Genomic DNA, 23,492 nt, shown 5'->3' on the forward strand with positions numbered 1-23,492 from the left:
ACGAGAAATCGGGCGACTGTGCACCGCGACGACGGCGAACTAGAACAAATAATGGTTGTAGTCAGCCTCAGCTTCCGAGAGAGAGAGGTATTTTCCAGTCGCATAAATCGCGCTCGGGCACGCTCGGCGGGGAATGTGGGCCCCGCGGAGGGCACACGCCTGTTCCTCTTGCTGTGAAGCGCTGCTCGCGTCGGGAGGGAAGCTGACCTACGACGAGAAGTATTGACGAATCCAAGGACAGTACGGGAATTGATATTAGAACTTTTGGGCCCTGCGCACAATGGATAAATATTGGGAATAGGAATTTGAGTTTTACAATTAGTTTTAGGATATAACACATTTAGGATATAACACATCCTATTAATATTCTATTAATATCATTGCGCGTTACATTCAATATTTATTGAGAAAGCTGATTCTAAAATTTTTATTCTTATTTCTAATCTGTAATATTCCTTCATTTTGCGCAGGACCCTAATTAAAAACTACTATTGGAAAATTTGGGTTAAATTTAACATATGTTGCATGCTCCAAAAGGTTTGTTAACTCAAATTTTTATGTTAATTTCACAAAAAATGAATATGTTAGAGAAAGCAATGAAAATAATATATACAAAAAGTCAACACAAAAATTATAACACTTTGATTCAATTGTAGAAATGTATTTCTTCAATGAAATTAACATTTATAGAATACGTATGTTAACACTTACATATTATTTATTTATTTTAGAATTCTAACGTTTCAAAACTGCGTTATTTTTGTTATTTATTTAATTGTTCATAAGTTGTAAAACACACTTTGTATATTTATATTAAAAATTTTTGTTAAAATTTTTGTATTGAATTTTTAACATGCTTGAGTGTTAATTTAACATAATGTGATTATGTTATTTAAATATTTGGTGTTAAATTTATATTTAATATTTTTTATTTTTAGTATCAAAATAATCGATTTAGTAGTAAATGTATGACAAGTAATATAAAAATAGTGTAGTTTTGAAACGAATTTTAAAATAAATGAATAATGTACATGTCAACATATTATGAGTGTTAATTTTATTAAAGAAATATGCTTTTGCAATTTGTTTTTGAACTTGTATCAATGTTGCAAGGTGTTACATTTTTTGTGTTAATTTTGTATTTTTTCGTAATATTTGTTGCTTTCTAACATATTTATCTTGTATTACGTTCATACAAAAATTAAATAGATTATTTGGGACATGTAATACACGTATTAAATATAACATACATTTTTCAATTGCAGTATTTTCAATTGCAATATTTTGATGCTAAATGTTGAATAACAATTTAACACACTACTTAAATAACGCCACGTTATGTTAAATTAATACTCGAGTGTGTTAAAAATTCCACACAAAAATGTTAATAAGGACCGTTAACATTTTTGACATAAATGCAAACTATTTTCTATTGTGTAGAAAACAGTTTCTTCAACTTTTTCCTAAACAAAGGATTGAGATATAAATAAGAATTTCCAAAACAAAAAGAGACGACTTTTGATCCTTTTTACTATCTGTTACTTTTCAATTTACGAAGTTGATTATCAAGAGATATCGCAATGTACATCGTCACTTCGAAGAATTATCCTTGACACGGAGATGCCTACACGCGAAAATGCGAATGTAATTTGTTTCGTATATAGGACGGATCGATAATTACATTGCGAGAGATATCGCGTGGCGAGGCTGCGTTATTCCGGCAGTCTCATCAGTTCTCAAATCTAATTCCACGTTGTGGTAATTACGATCGTTCGGAAGTTTATCGATATTACTTACTTACCGCGGATCTTCTACATTCTTGTATCAGCAATCTTCGCACGTACGAACGTGCCGCGAGATTCAAATGCATTCACGAAAGCAGATGTACCTTATGCGTGATAATTCGCGAGCCCTCAGTTCGACCGGACATACAGATATTTCGCTGAATCGCTGTAACTCTATTACATCGCTGAAATGGATGTGGGTCTTTTTCTGTAAAATGTCAGTCGTTCCTGGATTGAGTTACGATGCGTGTTCATCGGCAACAAAAGGGGATAAAACGTACGGAACAATTAAAATTTAAAAAACGAGAAGGGGGTAATATGGTACCTATTTTCATTTTATTGAATAATTTTGTTAGTAATCAATATTTTATATTGAAACTTTAACGATTGTATTCGTCAAAGTATTATTTAACAGATTCTAGACTCAAAGTGAATGAAATATTTACTACTTGGGACGTGATTTATAAAAAAAAAGTGGCGCGCTGCATAATCAGTGGGAGAGGAAACGTGGTAACATGGCTAGCTCAAACATAAGTGTAAAAAATTAGTTTAGTTTAAAAACCGTACATTATTTTGTTATAACATTATATATTTTTAATTTTCTACTGTTTAAAATTTTTTTATGTTTAAAAACTTTAGAGATATCATTTTACCCTTCTTAACGTTAAGCAATAAGCTTGAAATGATATCTCTAATTTTGAACACAGCCCTCTGGAGTGACAATCGATTTATCGAAGAAATACTTTGACATAAATATTTTGCTTAAAAAGTCATATCAACAAAATCCCATGCTATTGTTTAACTTTGCATAACTCAAAATGTGTACAGCCGGATAAAAAGTTAGGTAACAAAAAAAAAAACACTCGAGTATACATACATTCATGTGATAATACGCCCAAGTTTAAGAACAATGAGCAAGTGTGTGTAATTAAGTGCTAAAATGCATCTTGAAAAAATTTCGAAAAGCTCAAAAGTAAAAATGCTTTGTAACAATTGTCGGCCATTGTGTAGTGGCATTTAGCGCCACTAAAAAACGGCCGGCTACTAAACGAATACTTCTGTAAGCAACTGTTGGAATTTGCCACCTAATAATGCAGGTATTATAGTATAGGGGTATCCGTAATGCCGCCTTCTTCTCTAACATATTTTCATTTATATATTTTGCAACTGCACGAATTAAATCCATTTCGAAGTGCAGTAAACTTTGTGAATAGGTACTTGTAGAAAGTAACAAAATGTTTATAGCTGTTGCTCTCTCTCTTTCTCTCTGTTTAATAATTTCAACTTGAGTCTTGATTTGCGTGAAAAAAAAAATACGAGATACAGTTCGGCAAAATAAAATCCAATTTAAATCGCGATTTGAAATTTCACGCGCCACATCCGTTGTAAATAAATATATTCGCGGCACTTTCCGCGCGTTCCGTTTTGCATTCGCGGAAGTAAATAGCGACGCAAGAATCCGCTGGCGTGTGAGGAACGATATCGGTAGATCTAGTGCGGGGAAAACGAGCTATCATCGAGAAAAGCTGGCGCGCCTGAAGCAGGGAGCTGCTGTCGTCTCGCATGCGATTTTGTAGAATGCTGAGCGCAGTGTGTAGCGGAACAGGATGTTGTCAGCTGAAATTAAATTTTCCTCCGAGAGCGGCGGGTCGCTCGGCAACCTGATATTGTGGGCGTTTTAAGCTACGTACACATCTACAAGCACGCGCGCACGCCGATGAAATGTTCTCCAATGCTCGCTTTGCCACAATCCCGAAACTGTCGTGCCGAAGAAATAATGATTTGTCTAATCTTCAATTATTATATAAATTACATCCGCATATATTATTTGTATTAATCGATATAGAGAAATATATATTTAGCTTTAGAATTTATATGTTTATTATGATTTGTAATTATTTTAATTTAAGCGATAATTTTATTTTTTACAGATTGCTAATTTACGTAGAATAGAAAATAGAAATGTTTAGAAAAGCGCCGTCGTGAAAAAGAAAAACGTTTTTTCTATTGAAACATTCGTTGAACTTTGAGTTATTAATATATTTTTATAAATTTTTTGTTCAAAATATTTGCACAAAAGCACACATGTTATTATTCAGCTTTTCTCACAAAGCAAAATTTAAATTTTGTAAAAAATTCTTTACCTACTTTTTATCTTTTTTTCTATTTATTTTAAAAAAAATATTTAGTATTGTAAAAATATTTTTTACAGATTAATTACCTGCGTAAATTATCCTCAGCTTCATTGTTTGCTACAATCATAACTTCATTACGTAAATAGCGTGAGCTTGCAAAAATAACGTGCTTGTGGGGCACTAAAATATCTCCCTCCGATCCTGCTGAAAAAAAGTCGCGACAATGGCGGGACACTTGGTTTTCTTGGACTTTCCCCGCTTGGTTACTCCTGGGGTAGCGGATAAATGGCTACCTCGTTTCCCGTGCACCCTTGAAGTTGATTGTATCAGGGGGCGGGAGGGAAAAAGAACTGTTGAAAGAACGGACAAAGGAACGGGCAAAAGAACGCGGAAAGCGGAGAACGGAGTAGATGACATCGCCTTCCACAACGCGACTATTCAACGTGCTTGCCGTGCTCTGTGCGAGTTATTATGAATTGCACTTAATTTGATATTTTCCATTCAGCAGACTGTTCGAATCTTACTTTAAAAGAATTATCGAGTGCGTTAACTGTTACGAAAATACTTTTTTTTTGCGGCGTCAAATATATTTTTGCGATTAGTCGTTTATTTATTGAAAACAGGCATTGGTGAAATTTTGCGATAAATGCATTTGGCACAACGCTCGCACCATTTTTGACATTTTATTAATTTCTACAATAATTTTTCTCTCTTCCATTATATTGAAAAATCTTTTTTCTCTTGGTGCGTAACTTTTTTTTATCTTGTTTGTCTTCGAATCATTCAATACTGTATGTTAAATGTATAAAGCTTGTACTGCACTTTTTATCTATATTCATAATGCAAACACAGAATTGTCACGCTACGATATGCATCAAACTATCGCTAACTTTTACCGTTTTATTACGCTATACATCAATGGTACAAAAATCATCGAAATTACAATCAATTTTTGATCTCGAAGCTATTTTAATTTAAAAGCTCTCATTCATTGGCACTCTGTCAAACCATCAATGACACCTGTAAAATTATTCATATTCTATATTTAAAAAACAAGAAATGTCACTTTTCGGTCGAATCCCGATGCTTAATAATATTTCTGTATTATTAAATACATTTTTTTCATTTCTATAAGATGTACAGGACATTTCTTAGAACATTAAGAAATTTATGAAAAAATTATAGATTTAATATTGCATGTGAAGGTAGTAGAAAAAATTTGGTGACAATTTTTTATCTAGACAAAAAATTATTTCAAAAAGTAGACGTGTGCTTTCATGAAAATATAATTAATAATGAAATAATGAAATAAAAAATTATGATAAGAATCTGAGTTTTTTGATTTAAGTACTTTAAATATTCAAGATGATTTATGTAAAATTTTATTGCTATGCAAAGATCAGTTCTGTAAAATAAACAAAATTTATTTATTTATTTACAAAATAATTAAACAAACAATCACAATAAAACTTTATACCAATCATCTTGAATATTTAAAATGCTTGCATAAATAATTGAGATTTTTTAAATGTGTAAAAAGTAATTTAACTTTTAATTACAAATCTTCGCGCGCTATACGCTTGTCAACGTATAGTTTTAACGCCGATTTCGAACGGCCTATTAGAAGAGACTTTCTTGGACAGAATCACTGTTGGTGATTTGTTTTTGCTTTCCAAAAGGTGGCGATCGCTTTCAAATTGATTAAATACTGATTTAGAGTTACACTGCTCTGGGTGGATTTGAACTCGGACCTTTGATACGGAGAGTAAATAAACCATAAAAATATATTATTAAATAAAAATGTACTTCTATTCACACAACTTTCTTATATATATATATATATATATATATATAAATTATTTGAAATGTTAATATTAAACAAATTTCCAAATTTTATTTACTTTACAAGGGCCGTGTTTATCCTAAACATCCTTAAAGTGCAATTATTAATTAAAACTAGAAATAATATCTCAATTTAAATTAATCGTCAATTTTAATAATTATGCTTCAAGTATAATTAATACGGAAATATCATTATTTTCCAGAAGCATTAAGATCCACTTTGGCATTGGTAAAATGGCATTTCTTATTCCTTACGTTACACCAAGTCTAACTTATTATTCTTATATTTAACATTAAACAAATTTGAGGTTTAGCCCAACAGATAACATTTGCGGGTAACCTTTGGACAAAACAAATAAAATTCAGAACGTGAAATGACTAGAGCTAAATATGGAGTATGAATACGGACGAAAGTATCGAATCCGTAATTTGCCGAGGAGTTTGATCGGACAAACAAACCCGTCCTCGGATATTTATTATGAATTGTTCGCGAAGCGATGCGATGGCGCGGCATTGTCATCGCGTGCGGTGGCTTATGAACCCGGCTATCTTCCTTGATACCGCGGGATCACTTTGAAATAAATGATCCTCGGCGCTTTGTGCGACCAACGACATCACCATTAACGACCCTCTCGTCCGACGAGAGTACGCGGTGACGGGGGTTGATCGCTATAAATTACGACCGGGCATTAGATCGTAAAACTGTGGGGCGCGACGGTCGATTTGTTTGCGGGATCGTCGTGCATCACCGAGGGATCGGGCCCGATTCGCTGGCCGCATTGCCATTTCCATCGGGATCGCAATTATTGCCTCGGAGAACGGTTATTAGAAGTAAATAGTTCCATGCGGCCGGGTAATAGAAGCGGCCGTCTATCGCTTCCTATTGAATCGCCAATCGATAACGCCAATAGCGAACTATTTTCCAAACTCGGGGAATAATATAATGCTAAATATCTTATTCAATAACTTTTGGCGAATGAAAAATTGTGGAAAAAAAGTGACGTTAATTCATATCAAGCGCTGTTATTTCAATTGTTATATTTCTTGCAATATTTATTATAAGTTTATGTAATAAATAATAAATTTATATTTCATATAATAATTATTTATAGTTCGTATAATAAATCTATTATATGTTTATATAATAAATTAACAAGTCGATAAAAAATTGATCAAACTTAAATCAATTTTAACATTTAAATCGCGCATGACGCAGCAAAACTTTAATATTAAAAGTTGAAACAAATTTACATACATAACAATTAGTATATATAACAAATAATTAATACCGACATAATATACAGTGGTCATGAAAATAGAGCCATTTGTATAAAAATTGATGTATTTATATTAGTTTATTATTGCCTTTATTTTAATATGAGTGGCAATAAAAAATAAAAATTTGTTTTTAGTCTCTTGTATTTGAAATAAATAATATGATCAAAGAAATTTAGTACAAATTTAAACTTCATCATTTTTATTGATGATTGTTGTTTTGCTTTCTCAGTGATTCTATTTTTTTATGATCACCGCCCTGTCTAATGACATTTATAGATAAAAAATTAAATTTTTACGTAAAGTATTATATGAATGACTAAGTTACGCTAATTTACGTTGTTACAGAGATCATAGTAGCGCGATAAATTGAATAATATGCCACTTGAAAAGAAAGTCGAAACGATTTGAGAAGCATATTTTGATGAGGGCCGTAAGGGTTGCCGCGAAAGTGCGTGCGTCGGAATACATTATGGAAAGTAATAAAACGATTCGGCGTGTCGCAGCACGTGACAGGTCCCATACATACGGGAAGAAGGTTTTCTCTCTTTCTCTTTCTACCTCCCTCTTTTTCTTTCTCTCTCTCTCTCTCTCTGAACGAACGATAATCTGTCGCGGTAAACGCATCTGTTGTCGCGCGAGCAGGTGCGGCGTTTCAATTCGCGTCGAAAGTGGATTAAGAGCCGGGCTGCGTTTTTGTTGGGTCACGTGCGCCAGTCAAAATAAATCTGTTCTTGTAATCGGATTTACAGGCCGTGGCCGATAAACTACCGGGCCGGTTATGAACTTTAAACAGCCGGTCGCGCGCTTCGTCCCGCCGCGCCGCGCCGCGCCGCGCCGCCGTCGACGGTCGGCGCATCATAGTTTCGCCGCATAATTTCGTTTGCAACCGTAACCGCGTGTCCGCTTTTCGGCTGGCTTTAACACGTTCGCAACATCGTACACCACCGGTGTATACGCCCATATTTTTCGTACTACGCAATCGCCACAACTGGGCATATTTGACTGTTGTGCATTGCTAAAATGTATCTAATCCGTTTTCGTATAAATGATACTATACTCAAGAATAAAGGATAATTTTCAATATTAGAAAAAAAATATGTAATGAGTTTCCTACAAAATTGAACATGTCCTTTTTTTAAAACAATTTGAGTTTTATGGCGTCAAATTATTTTCTGTTAGTAGCGTCACGAACCAATCAGCAGTCAGTGTTTTTTTTAAATGTTTTTTTTTAATATTTATTCTTTATTATAACGTTTTTTCAATATTTAAGAAACATTATTTATTGATTAGAATCATGTACAATTTTGTTTCGGCAAATCAAATAAAAAACATAAAATAGTAATATAAATAGGTAATTAATGTAAAATTTTTGCAAGAATGAAACAAGACCGGAGTTTTCAATTTTTTTTAAATGGGCTAGGTCCAAATATTAATTACAAAGCCTAAAGTTTTGTTCTTATATCTGTTATATGTTCGGAGAAAAATTATTATAAAACACTTATACAAAAAAATAAAAGGTGTTTTTGTTAAGAGCACTTTATGTAATTTTATGAAGAAAAAGTGAAAAAGTTATTGCTTTTTGTACTATAAATAGTATTTTCTTTTTTAATTTTATTATTATTAATGTTATAAAAAAAATGTAAAATGTATTATAAGATAAATAAATAGAGAGCGAGTGTATGCAAAGTTCTTACAACAATTAAACGCGTCTTTTTTAATTTGTTTCTTTTAAATAGATTTCTTAAAACATTCAATATTATATTTTCAAAATATATATTGATCAAAACCTACAATTTTGTTTTTATACCTATTATATGTTCGGAGAAAAAATTATCACATTTACACGACGTATGTTTTGAAGATAAAAAGTTTCTGCTTTTTTCCTGAAAATTTTTGGACCTGTTTGGTTTTTGTAAGAAACCTCTATAAATGTGATAAACAATTCAGCTTGCTATATCTATTTTCACCAATGTTAATTAACTTTGATCTTGGTTCAACTTACTCTTTACTTTTTCTAGTTCTTAAAATTAGAAAAAAGATAAAGAAGGTAAGTGTAAAATTGAGATCAAAGTTAATCTATGTTGGCGGAAATGAACAACGAAAACGAACGTCTTTTTCAGCAGTAAGAATTTGCATTTAAATTAGCCACACACTTTATCGTCATATTTTTCAATTTAATGATGTATCGGGCATTCAGTTTTGGCAAAGTAAATAAAATGTGGAAATGTGTTTGACACATTAAATAAACTATATGAAAGTTGTGTGAATAAAATTGTATTTTTATTTAATAACATATTTTTATAGTTTATTCTATTTGTTATGAAAAATTAAGCTATTTTTTCCGACATTAAAAAAATCTTTTTTTTGTGTAACTTTAAGTATCCAAGATTATTTATATAAAGTTCTATTATGATGTGGTAGTTATTTTGTTAATAAATGAATAAATTTTGTTTATTTTACAGAAATGATTTCTGTATTGCAATAAAACTTTGCACAAATTATTTTGAATAATTAAAGTACTTAAGTAAAAAATTCAGATTCTTTTCATAATTTCTTATTTCATTATTCAATTGTGTTTATTATTTAATTCCATTATTTAATTATTTTCATTAGAGCACATGTGTACTTCTTACCGAAATAGATTTTTATTCAGATAGAAAATCGTCATCAAATTTTTTTACAATTTTCAAATGCAATAAAACACTGTCATTTTTTTATAATTTTCTTAATATTCAATCTTTCCTAATCCTTTGAGAAATGCCCTTCATCTTTAAATAAAATGCCTTCTAGTCTAGATGACGGCAGCAATTTTGATATTTTAGTATATTTTAGAATCTTTCACATCAAGCGTTCAAGAGATATGCGCACATTACTTCTTATAAACTATTCGAATACTATTTCGCCAATATTCATAGGCTGTCCGTTTCCGCAACACTCGGAGTAACAATCTCACATTTCCGCTCGTCGAGCATAAGCGTCGTAAACGGAAGTTTATAAAAATGTTATGAGGAATTTAATTGGCCGACGTTTAATTACTTCGGCCACCGCCGCCGCCGTCGCCGCCGAAGACGGCGCGGGGTAAGCAAAGGGGTAGCCGGACTAATTGCGAAGTTTTCTACTTCGATTTTCCGGCAGGCTGCACGCTGCCGCGCCATTTCCCGGCTGCCGGTTGTTCGAATTAAACGCGAATGCAGTTTTAAACTGGGGAAGAGCGCCCCGGGGAACACCAAGTATTTTATACGGGATTAAACGCGACAAGCGCGTACGGTAAAAAGCGGCCAAAGAAATCAATAACCTCGCGTTATACGCGCGTTCCGCGCCGCGTATTTTATTTTTCCGTCTGCTCTTCTCGCGCGACCATAATCGCGATAAAATAATCCACCGAGCGAGCATTCCGTCTCGCAGACGGCGAGTCAACGAAAGGAATAATAATGTGGAAAATTATTTATGTGCAGCGCCGCTAAAAAAAGAAGATAAAAAAGAGGCATAGCTGCGCGTATCCTAAATTTACTCGTCCGTCTATTTACGTATTTACTCGTGTCTTACATTAATAAAATTGTCTGCATTCACGAGAAATGATATGTCTCTTCTTTTATTGATTTGTATTTATTCTGAACTTATTGTAGGTTCGAAGAGGCAGATGAAACGGTGGCAAATAAAAATTATATAATTCGACAAAGTACGTTTGTAATTCAAATGATTTCGGATAATTTATTTAAACTATAAAATTTAAAAAAAAAGATTAAATTCTTTGCGTCTTATTATTCTTTTGTTTTATTATTCTCAACTTTCTAACTGAGAATTAAAAACTCGGGCGAATTTTCAATTTTGAATTATTCTGCCTCAAATTCGGACGTGCAAAAAAAAAGTGAAAAACGTTTTGTGTGAAACAATTGTGAAATCGTATTCTGGAATGTTGGAAGAGTGTACTAGAATTTATTCAGATCTTTTAGAATCCAAAAACCCTTTCATAAACACTATTAAACACCAGTGACCCGGGTGGATTAGAAAAGTAGTGAAAAAAACAGGATTAAATTTACTCTTAGTAATTTCCAAATCATCCGGCGCTTCTGATGTTAAATCGAATGCTTGATTAATCTTGTCTGCAAAATCACAATGTATTCGTTACAAGGGGAGAGTTGTCACATGCGTACTAAAGCCACTTTTTATTATCTTTTGCATTTGCTGCTATTTTAGATGCAAATCAAAAGTCGAAATTATAGCTCGATGTCTCAGTCATCTATTATTACATGTTAAGCGTTTTATTAATAACAAATTAATTTGTTATAAACTTTTCTGCGAAAAGTATGATTTAGAAAATCGGTCGTCCTTACACCTGTGGTCTTTCAAATTGTATCGTCTTCGAAAATATCAAATTTATGAATTAAAGTAATTAAAAATACAAGGAACCACTAATATTTACGTTATTAATAATTTATTGAAAAAACGATATTTAAGAATTAATAAATAACAATAATGAAAAGGCAAGAATACCAAAGTAAAACTGGCTTAAATTAATTTTTATATTGACGTATTTTTATTCATAACAATTACTAGTTTTACTATTATCACTTATCAATCTTACATTAATATCATTTTTTTATAGTAAAACTTGTGGTGATGCGAATTGAGAAATTTGATAGAGTTTATAAAAACTATCGATTCAATTTTTGTAATAATTGTAAATATGTACGTAATTTTACGATAAATGTAAAATTTTCTGCAACGAGCCTTCTTTTATGAAAATATAACAATTTAAAATAAAATTGCATAATTACGTTATTATCAGCTATATAAGTTGATGAAAAATTTACATGAGTTGTACCTGATTTTCCAAAATGCTGATAACATGCATAAAACAAAATGAAACTCGTTAAATTTCTGTCTATATTACTTATTTCTTATTTGCTTTTTACTTTTGTCACTAAATGTTGATTACATGGAGTAAAAATGCAAAATGTTGAATAGATCCATACGCGTTCAATAACTTTCCCCTACCATTTATCATCGCGCAAATGCACTCGAGATCGTAATTCGGCAGCGATTCGAGCTTCCTCGAATCGAGAAAGACCTCGACGTCTGAAACGGCGCTGTTTGTAAACGATCGGAGGCATGATTATAATAACGGTTGGCTGGCTCGGTTGAAACTCGCTCGCAGTCCCGCGATTGTGTCGCTCGAATGCGGCGCGTTCTGCTCGCATTGACCGGAAACGCGAGAGTGCACGTCGAGCACATCGCGGCTGATCGCACGCTCGATAAGCATTCGATGTATGCCCATGCAGCGTAGCGGACATCGGATGCCACGCCGCCGGTCTGGCCGGAAATAAGCCCGCCGGAAATAAGCCCGAATGTCGAAATCTGCTCGACGGTCATTCATGACATTCGTCGGAACATTCCTCTCGTCCGCGCGAACCGTCGCGCCGCGTCGGCTTCGCGTATCAATCGACGGACCTTTTGATCGCGGCACCGCGCATAAATAACTTTGTTTCGCGGCAAAAACTCGGAAAAGGACTTTTCGTAAGGCAATTAAGAGCTTTACGCTACTTCGCCAACGTTTTAATGAATATTACACACTGGTTGTATATTAAAGGGATCGGTTTGATTTAGCGACTCACGCTCGCGTAAAAACGTTCTTACGTAATCTTCAGCAAATTGGATGAACACTCTGCGAAGAGCTGCAAATCACTGATCGATGATGATTTTTTTTTCAGCGTTAGCGTATTTTTTATTATCGCCTCGCGTAAAAATGTATTTTTAGCGTCCACCCCCGGACTTTGAAAATTATTTCTACAAAAATCTATGTGAAATTACGCGCGCAGTTTTACAAGGATTTTTAACATAGATTAAATTAATGTTTGACGTAGCTGATGTTTTTCCGAAAATTTCTCTCGCGTCGCATTGAAATGTGCGATCGATAATCGTCGAATAATGGTCGCTGAAAAATCCGGTAAGAGACGAAGCGACGCGATTTCGTCGATGCAAACAGATTGTGTGCAATTTAATAAAAAAAAAAACGCACGTGCACGTATCCGACATAATATCCGACATGATATATTTGTGATTTAATGATATATATTTTTTAATTTAACGTGGCTGCCGAACGCGGCGCGGCTTTTGTGCGTTCCGCGCGTATTTGCAATGTATATTTGTTAATTTAATGCTAACAATTTATCGCGGAGTTAAGCAATAATTTTTCACAATTTTAGCGCGGATAATCGAACGTGTTCTCCACACACACAGATGCATGCGCGCAAATTTCAATCATCTGAAAACCGTGAGTGAATTTCACGTCGAATTTAATTCGGCCGGTCATATCGCGGAAAATTCTTTTTTTTCTTGAAGAAGAATAATGAAGCGGAATGCTGACAGTCGCGTTTAATTAATATAATTCCAAACGATCGAGTTGATTAATAAAAAAAAAAAATAATAATAATAATAAGGATAAAATTTTTGTCGTGTAAATAAAATGCAATAAGCTCCATTCCTTTGTACATAGCATATAATAAAAAATGAGACGTGTGATCTCTTTTCGCGTCTCTTTGTATTTAAATTATATTGTGACATCGGTATGATTGAAACGCTCAGTAATCGTCGATTATCTCGTGGATCAATTTCGGCGGCCACGGGTGGCGTAAAAAGCCGCGGGAAAAATTGCCCCGGCCTCCGGGATGGGGACGGAAAATATTGCGATTAAAGCCGCTCGAATTAGCGCGGAGGGGGGCAGGGGCGCGTGGGGCAATAGAATAATCATGCGAGACGTTAACCTGTTAGGCATTAGTGGCGCATGATAGGCACGCTGCGGGTGGCGTCGCGTCGGGATGAAACGAGAGTGGCTGCGGGGGTACAGACGAAATAGATTGAGAGGAAGGGGTGGGAGGGAGAGTGAGGGAGAACGAGAGACTCGTTCTCTCCTTCTCTTTCTCTCTCTCGCTCGTCAGGGAGTAAAACAATTACGGCTCCGCGTCGACGTACACTCGACCGAGCACCCCTCGTATCGTGTTCAGCAGCCCCGCACGCTGTAGGGGTGTTCTTCGGCCTTTGGCGACGCGCACGAATCACCGCTGCGAACCCGCTTGACGCGCATTCACCGAAACCTCGTCGAAAATCTCAGCGCACGCTAGAAATTCGCCAGAATTACAGGTATTGGGAACCGGTATATATAAGGCCCACTTTAAACGATTTGTGATTCGAGATGGTGTTCTATGAACGATCGAAGAGCTTATCTTTCGCAAATCGTCTTAAATCTATATTTACTATAAGAAAATCCTTTGTGAAAATCTTTTGTGAATATGTGCGCGATTTTTGTGAGAATATAATATAATATGATATAAATATAATATAAATTGATGTAAGCTTTTCAACACATTACACACATGCAAAAAAATATCAATTCTGTTGCTAAGAAAAGCGTTTACTTAATTTACTTTTTTTTTCTTCTCGCAAATAACGATTATCTTTAACAAAGAATACTTTCTTGATAGCTGTCCTAAAATATAATCATCACAAATTTTCGAAATATTTATTATCATATACTGAAAAAGAGAATTTACATTCTTTCGAAGAATAATATGAAATAATATGAAATTTCGAAGAAAAGTCAGTCTAATAAGCTAATTGAATTTTTGTTCTCTTAAAGAACTCAATCTTTAAGTAGATAGGTGGTCACGAGTTACGTAAGCAGGTAGGTGAGGTGCTGATAACTTCCCAAAGAAATATTATTGTTATATTTTTTATTATTATATTTAAATTTAAATTAGTTAAACTCTTAGAACATAGAGGAATGTTAAAAATAAATTTTGTAAACTCTACTTTTTATTTTTCTTTTCCAGAAAAAGTTTTCTAATTCTGCATTTTTTGCCTGGAATGCTGTGGCCACCTACCTATTTAAAAGTTAAAGTAATAAATTATTAAAATTCAGAATATATTTTGAATAAATATGCTTATGATGAACTTATAATAGATTTGCGGATATACTCATAAACGTATGAAATATTTGAAATAAGTGATATTTACTTAATTCAAAGATATATTTTTCTGTGTGTACACAAAAATTTATTTTCAGTAAATATTATACTTGTTTCAAATAAATGGAAATAAAAAAATAAAAATTGAGTAATCACTTTTCTTAACAAGAGGATGACATTTTGCGAGTTTGCCAAATTAAAATTTTTTTTTTTTTTTTGGTTTGGCAAAGAAGAATAATTTATTATAATTTTTTATGTTGAATCCAAAAGACACGAAAAAAAATTTATTACGTCAAGTTTATGGAAAAAAATGTAGTTGAAACGCCCCAAAAATATGATTTTAATTATTTTTGCAAATTTGTAGCTGATGTATCCGATATTCTATAGATTTTTTAAAAGAGTTCAAATTAATGACTGAATATTGTATTGTGTTTTAATATAAAAATATTGAATTATTTATTGCAAGCACTATTGCAAGCACTCAGGCTTTGTTTTCAGAGGTTGATATATATGCTTGCAAAATAAAGCATGACGATTGTCCTATTGTAGCCCACTGCAAAACCATTGCACACAGCCAAAAATTTCAATAGTGGATTTAATAACATGGGACTGAAGGTACTTTTTTTATAACAATTTTTTTTATTTTTCATAAAACTAATTTCGTGATTTTAATAAATAATTTTTTTACGAAGTATGATTTTTTATTCTTTGAAAGAAAATTTTTTATTTTTAAATAAAATATTTATTTTTATTTTTAAATATATTTATTTTCAAATAAAAATATTTATGTTTAATATTATTTCCTTGATTAAAAAAATATTTCCTAAGTTTAAAAATAAATTATTTTATACTATTCAATATTTATTTAAGTCAAGGAAATGTGTGATTTGAACGGAAAAAACTTTTTCAGTGCATATACCAAATCCACTATTGAAATTTTTACTATTTGCAATGGTTTCGCATTGGAATTGTATGAAACAATTGTTCTAGTTGACACAGTGCGACTACACCCCCTAAAAACAAAGCACGCCGGAAGCTTAATGATGCTGGCGGTAAAAATTTGATATTTTTAAATTAAAGTACAAAGTTCAAGCACTTAATTTCCTATTTGAAATCTTGTTCAAAGTTTTAAAAACGCGTTTTTGATGAGAGTTTTAACCTCATTTTGTTTCATAAACTTTTGACGTGGTAGAACATTTTTACTTGTTAATGCGGATTTAACGCACGAAAAATTACATGAAACTATTCTTGTTTTAAAAACAAAATCGCAAAATCATGCAGATCTTATCTGCCAAATTATAATTGTGTGTGATCAACGAGGCCAATGAACTAGCAAAAAATAAAATGTTGCATACATGTATTTATTTATAATATCAACTTCGAACGCGACGGAATATTTTTTAATCTACCAAACTGTGATTAATAAAGAGAATCTGGCCGGAAGAGCGTATAATATTTATAAAATTAAATATGAAATAGTTAAATGCGCAGGGTTCCGCGAATTAATCAGGCTGCAGACGATATTTCAAATCTATCCGAGTAATTTCATCTCACTCGTACACGAAGTTGCACGTTTTAGATTTAAATGGGAAGGTTTACACCGGTTTTCGTGTCTCGACGAGAAGTCTCATCACGGCGTATAATTTCTTGCGACTTGAAATTTTTGCAACTTCTTCGAACTGCTTCCTCGACCGGGTTGAGACGCGCCGCGACGTTCTGCCGGGGTGAGAAGAACGGCGCGCCATTTCCGACGATGACAACGAAGAATTAAGCCCGCGGTCCCCGCGGGCTGTGTATAACTCGGCCGAATTATTACTCCGAGAAGTTTAAATCGTCCCGACGCGGCACCGTCCACGCCCGGGGGGCACGTCGGTCCCCGGTACTCTCGCTCTCGACCCCCCCTGTTCCGGCTCGCTCGCCGACAAATTTAAATCTCGCTAAGCCCAGGCCATTAGTACGAAGCGCAAACAGCAAACAGTGCATTAAACTCTGCTCGTCTGTATGCACACGCGTATACGCGCGTCCTTAAACGCGAAGCCAAGTGTCTGTTCCCACGGGGATTTCGCGACCGACCTTACGCACCGTGTGCGTGGATCCGTTCGATCGTCCGTCCGTTCGCTCGTTCGTTTCGTTCGTTGCGCCTCTCTCCTGTTTACGCGCGCTCATCCAGAGGCGTCCGGACGAGCGGGGGTTGCTCGCTCGGACGTGACATCGGGCGGACCGCACCTCGTGATGGTTATTTTGCTGGCGAAATTAAATTTGTAAATACGCGGTCGCGCATCGATCGGCCGTGACGTGAATTCGTTAAATTGTAGAAACCGCGACTCGAGCTACCGTTTCTCAAACTAGAATATAGGGGAGAGTTGCCATTTAAGCTATTTTTTTTTATTATATTTCGCGTTTGGTGCTGTTTCGCACGCGAATCAACATTGAAAATCGTAGTTCGATGTTTCAGTGATCTATTATTACGTATCAAACCTTTCAGTAATGATAAATTAAATTGTTGTAAGTTTTCCTGCGAAAAGTATGATTTAGAAAACTGGTCGCCTAAAGCGTATTTGTTGTCTTAATTATTTTATTAATTTACCAAAAAAGCGATTAAATATTTAACAATAAATAAATTAGAAATGAAAAGATAAGAAATGAAACTGGCTTGAATTTATTTTTATAATTGATAAATTATTATTTATAGAAATTACTAGTTTACTATTATTATTTATCAATTTTACATGAGTATCATTTTTAGTAGTACGAATTAGGTGTTAAAAGAGTTTATAAAAATGTCGATTTAATTTTTATAATAATTGTAAATATGCATATACAATGAATGTAAAATATTCTATAACAAACCTTCTTTTATAAAAATATGATTTAAAATAAAATCAAATTGCATAAAATTACGTTGATATAAGTTGCATAAGTTGAAAAATTTACACGAGACATACCTTATTTCCTAAAATGCTGATAGCATGCACAAAATAAAATGAAACTTGTTACGTTTTTGTTTATATTAATTGTTTATTATATACTTTTTACTTTTGTCACTAAATATTGCTTATATGAAATAAAAATGTAAAAGTAAAAATGTATTGAAGAGGTACGTTTTAGGAGACTGGTACGCATTCAGCAATTTTTCCCTATTTGAGATGGAAATAATATCGAGTCCGTATCTAATTAATATTTAGTAATTTTTTAGTCAGAAAAATACTCAATGATTTCTTATGATTCGTAGGGCAAACATTGTGCTTCCAACGTTTTATTAATTATAAACTTTTTAAAGGATATAAGGGAAAGTATCGAACGTCTTTTGTTGTCTGAATTCCACTCGCGCGTACGTATGTACGTCGGCATTTGATATATTTGTATACTTTTATTCTACTTGCGGAAACGACTTCGATATCTGCGCAAAAGCGGCCAAAAGTTTTGAGACACATGCCTGAACTTTCCCAAGGAAGCTATACATTATAAATATCGTGCTCTTTTTCCCAGCATCCCGTTGTGTCGACGAATCTTTTTCAATCTTCTCAGAGAAAATTGTCCTTTTCTTTCTCTCTTTAGCTTTCCTCTTGTAAATGTGCAATTTTTTTTATTTCATATTTCTGTGCATAATTCGTTTCTAACTACGATATAAATAAGTCTGTAATTTTTAAAATACACCTACATGTATTGAGAACATAAAATATACCGAGAAAAAAATTGTTAAATTGACTAAATTTTTTAACTTGATTATATTTCTTCAATTCAGATATTACATATTTAATTCGAATACATAAAATACTTGAACTTTAAGCATTTATATATTTAACTTAAAAATATAAATAGTTGAATTGAAGACATTTAATCAAGTTCCAAATTTTAGTCAATAAAGATCCGCGATAAATGATTTTCTTTGATATTGAAATGCATCTCGACGTTTTTGTTAAAAAAAATATAAATTTTTTAATTTTTTTAAGTAATATTCTTCTTTGAAAGGCTGAAAAAGTGTTTTTAGAAATTTTTTTAGGAAGATATAAAAACACCAATTAATATCAAATTTTGCACACTCTTTTATTACTCGTTTAATGATATCTTAATATTTTTTAAATTTAAAAATGCTACTTTTTTACGTGTTATACATTGATCATTATTAGCATTATTAGCATTAATGCAAAAATGGCGGAGGGATAAACAAAAAAATCAAAGTTCTTCTCATTCAAGTGTAATTAAAATTAGAACTAAATAAAAATATTAAATAAAAATTTGACAGAATGACATTCTTGATATTTTTTTTTTATAAACAGAAATAATAATTACATAATAATGATTCTAATTTCAGCTAGAGAGGGACATACGAGTATGATGTATTAAAACAAATTCTTGTCGACATTTCCAATAGTTTTCAAGAAATTTATTCTATCGGATTGAAAAACACGATTTCGAGAGAAACAGTTTGAAGCTTCAAGTACATTTTTTTCAAGTATTACATATGATTTATAACTTTGTTAAATTATCAAATATTGACAAAACATTTGGGCGATATATTTTAAATATTCAAATATTAAGAACATATATTTTTAAAAATCGAATTTTTTGAACTTTTAAATGAGAATATCTTCTTAAAGAATTTATTATTTACTAATATTTAATGGTAATTTACCATAATTTTATTAAAGAAGACAATTCAAGATATTCTATGTAAAAATGTTGTGTAAAAACTTTTTACCTGGGATCATTTTTAAGAAATAGATTTAGAAGTAAACTTCTTAACGTGCGAAAGGGCGACACGTTAAAACACAATTAAAATTAATGGAGGGCCACGAGGAAAATGCGCGGGGAGATTAAGCGGCGCCACGTTCGAACAAAATTTCTCGGCTCTCTGTCGCCGCAGCAACGGCGACGAAGAAGCCGGGAAGAAATCAATGCCGAAGGATAACACGCGTCCTTGCTCAGGGACGAGCAGTCTCCGGCTGCTGCTCTCGAGACCTCGACCAAGCGAAAACTTTGTCCAAGAATCTAATATCATCCTTGGCTCGTACACATTCTCAGAATTCCATTGTACGCCAGGACTGTACGGTACACGATGTCCTCCTTTATGTTTAGGAGAGCACGACAGGATTTCATCCTTAATCGTCTCGAGATCCTTGTAATTTCGTTTCGGACAAATCCATTTATAATATCCAAGTATGTTGTACTTATAAATATGATCCCTCAATTTTTGCCGCGCATACTTTTTCACGTTGCGACACGCCTCAAGAAATATTTTGAATAATAATTAGAACTCTCGAAGTTTTTTGCGAAGTTGTCTGGAATTGTCAATTCGAACGCGTAATCGCATTACTACGCACGTTGTAAAAATTATAAAATTAAAAAAATAGTGATCTGTCTCTCGCAATAATTATTATTCATCTTCTTTCCGAAAGTTCAATTTTAATTACATCAACGTAGTTCTTACGTTGGTAATTCTAAATTATCAATATTTAAATATCTCGTGCTCAAATTGTGCAATTGAAGTTATCCATTCGAGATGTTTTCGAACGGACACTTTTCAGGCTAGTACTTCAAAGAATAATTCATCGAATAACTTTGATAGGACTATCATTGGAATATCATTCTTCCTTAAATACGAGACTTTCGCCACATATTTCCGCGGAGACGACTAAAGCGCGAGAACTTAATACGCTTCATGGGGTGTATGCATGCATGCATACGCACACGCACTTACGACACAGGAGTCACCCGTGCCCGCACATTCCAAGGATACACGAGATGGGTCTCGCGACTTCCGCGCGGACGGCCAACGTGGTGGATCGCGCAGGAGGGAAGAGGATTCGCGGGCGGGCGGGGAGAGGGAGAGGACAACGATGGCAGGACGAGGGAGAGGAGAGGAGAGGACAGAAAACGGGGGTGGAAGAGGAGGAAAAGAGAGAGAGAGAGAGAGAGGTTTGCAGGAACGGCGGGGAAGGGCGGGTTGCTATCTTAGCCACCACAAAGCAGTGATAACATTTTCCCTCCCGGACAGAAGCCTAGCCACCCTTCTCGTCGCTCCCAGGTCGATATCCGGATAACGCCGGTTGCCCCGGGCAACCGGAAGGCCACGCCCGCGCCTCCGAAACATGGCTGCCGCCGCCCGTCGCTTCCGGTGGCGCGGATGGAAGGGTGAGCGGAGTACTCACCCGGTTCCTCGCTCTGCATAGGTGGCGAGAAGGGTAGACGGAGGAAGCGGTGGAGGAGGAGAAGGAGGAGGACGCGGACGGATAAAACGCGAGAGGCTCGAATTATCATAATATTGGTCATTGCCTGCTGCTTCTCTCTCCCTCTTTCGTTCTCTCTTCTCTCTCTCTCTTTTCTCCTCCTTTCACCCTCTTTCTTTCTGTCTCTTTCTGCTCCAGCAAGTTAGAAAGCGAAGTAACTGACTATCAGTTCTCTCCCTTGTGTGTACACCGTTCCGGCGACTTATTATCACTCCTTACCACTCTACGCCGTTGAAGCATCTTGTTGTGCGTATACGTGTGCCCGTAGCCAATGTTCTCTTCGCTTCACGGCTATCCTCGACAACGAAGAAGACTTTCCATCGTTTCTCTTTATTCGCTAAGTTCCCGCGATAAAACCGAGCACGGATAATCCTGTGTATTTCTTTGGTCTTTCGCTAACCCTTTGATAGCTCAATGGTCTAGTTCAATTCATCGAATCTTTGTGCAGAGAACTCTGCGTCTTTTCGGTTAATAAATGCATATTATAATTAGTAATTTGTGTTTTTTCTAAATATGAATAGAGTTAAGATATAAAATACATTGATAATCTAATTTGCGAACAATATATTAAACTCCTTAAAATGATATTGGGATTGGATGATTCGTGTATTTGTTTTTTATGGTTTTACAAGGAATTCACATCGATAGAGATCAAGATTTTATATTGTTATTAACTTTTTTTTATTTATTTTGCATATTGATTTGGTGAAGAATAAACAAAACAGAACATATAAATTGGATCCAACTTCACATAAATACTAAAAAATCTAGCTTATCTTTAAAAGATTAAGGCAGTTTTACAATTTAAAAAAAAAACGGTATTTCTATGTGAATTTTTTTTCGAAATTATGTAATTTATTTTAATCTTTGTACACACAATAATATATTTTATTTATAATTAACAAATTTTTTATATGTAAAAATAATAAAAAATTATAACAGTTATAAAACTTCATGATCGAACGTGCATCATGGCTCACATATACATAGATCCTCAGCAGCCTAAGAGAAATAAAAAAAATAAATAAAATTATTTATTATCTATGTTTGATTATCATTGAAACTAGCGGAATTAAAATTTACTAATTTTTTCATTTAATTTTTAAAATTGTTTGATGTTGTTTCTGTGGCGATGTTAAAAATGCAATTTTTACACACTTTAAAATTATTAAAGAAATTGTTTTTTCATAATTCTAGTTAACCTTGTTTTACTCGTATGATTTTTCTTGATATATTATTCGCATAGGGTGTTTCTGATACTCCAACGTTAGATATCAATTTTTATTATTTTTTTTTATGATTTACAATTAAATAAAGTTTGCTACTATTAAATACAACTTTTAAATAGAAGTATGTAAATTCAAAATTGTAAGGCGAATTGTAGCGAATTTGTAAGGTTGGACATTCCGCGAGTAAAGCAGGATTAATTCAACGAACATTTATAGACTAATAATCTTATTTTTGTCTGATCATTGAGTGTTTACATTTTATTCGATCCATAACGCGCTTGGACATAAAAGTATATTTTTATAAATACTATAATTTTTATTGTGTTTACTTGCAAAAATTCCTAATTATAAATAAAATAGATAATATTATTTGTATATTAAATTTAAAATAAATCGTCCCTATACTTACCGAAAAAAATTCACATAAAAATAACTTTTTTTCTAGCCCTCAAAAAACAATACCTCGCCCTCCTTTAACATCAAAGAAAGTTTTAACTTGCTTGCGGTACTACATACCGCACAATACGATATGGCTTTAGACTCGCATAATGCGATCGGCTTCTACTAAATCGTCAACATCTCTATATGCCTAAGATGTTTACGACCGATCTTGCAAATCCCATTATTTTGCATTAACAAAGTCAGAGTAAAGCAATGAAAGGTGGTTTCCACTTTCGAAAAATGTTGCTGAGAACTCTTGGACATTTTTTAATTAAGCAATTTGCAGTGGGACACACGAACAGAAGTTCGAATCCCTGATTGATACTGCAAGAAAGAAGGGATGGAGCAGGTAAGAATCGGTGCACCCAGGTTGAAAATATTTCCGCGTTTTACCGATACGCTCGACGGATCAGAGAGGATCTTCTCTCTTTCTCCTCGCATAATGAACCTCGTTCCCATCGCTTCTAATTGTCAACCACCGGCACGTTATTTACCCCCTGAGCGAAGAGAGTTATGAAAGGAGGGCGACGCGAGACTCACCTCCTTCCTCTCCATCCCCTGGTAAGTACGGGCCGGCACACGCCTTTGG

The sequence above is a fragment of the Solenopsis invicta genome, chromosome 4 (genome assembly GCF_016802725.1).
Source record: "Solenopsis invicta isolate M01_SB chromosome 4, UNIL_Sinv_3.0, whole genome shotgun sequence".
Lineage (NCBI taxonomy): Eukaryota > Metazoa > Arthropoda > Insecta > Hymenoptera > Formicidae > Solenopsis > Solenopsis invicta.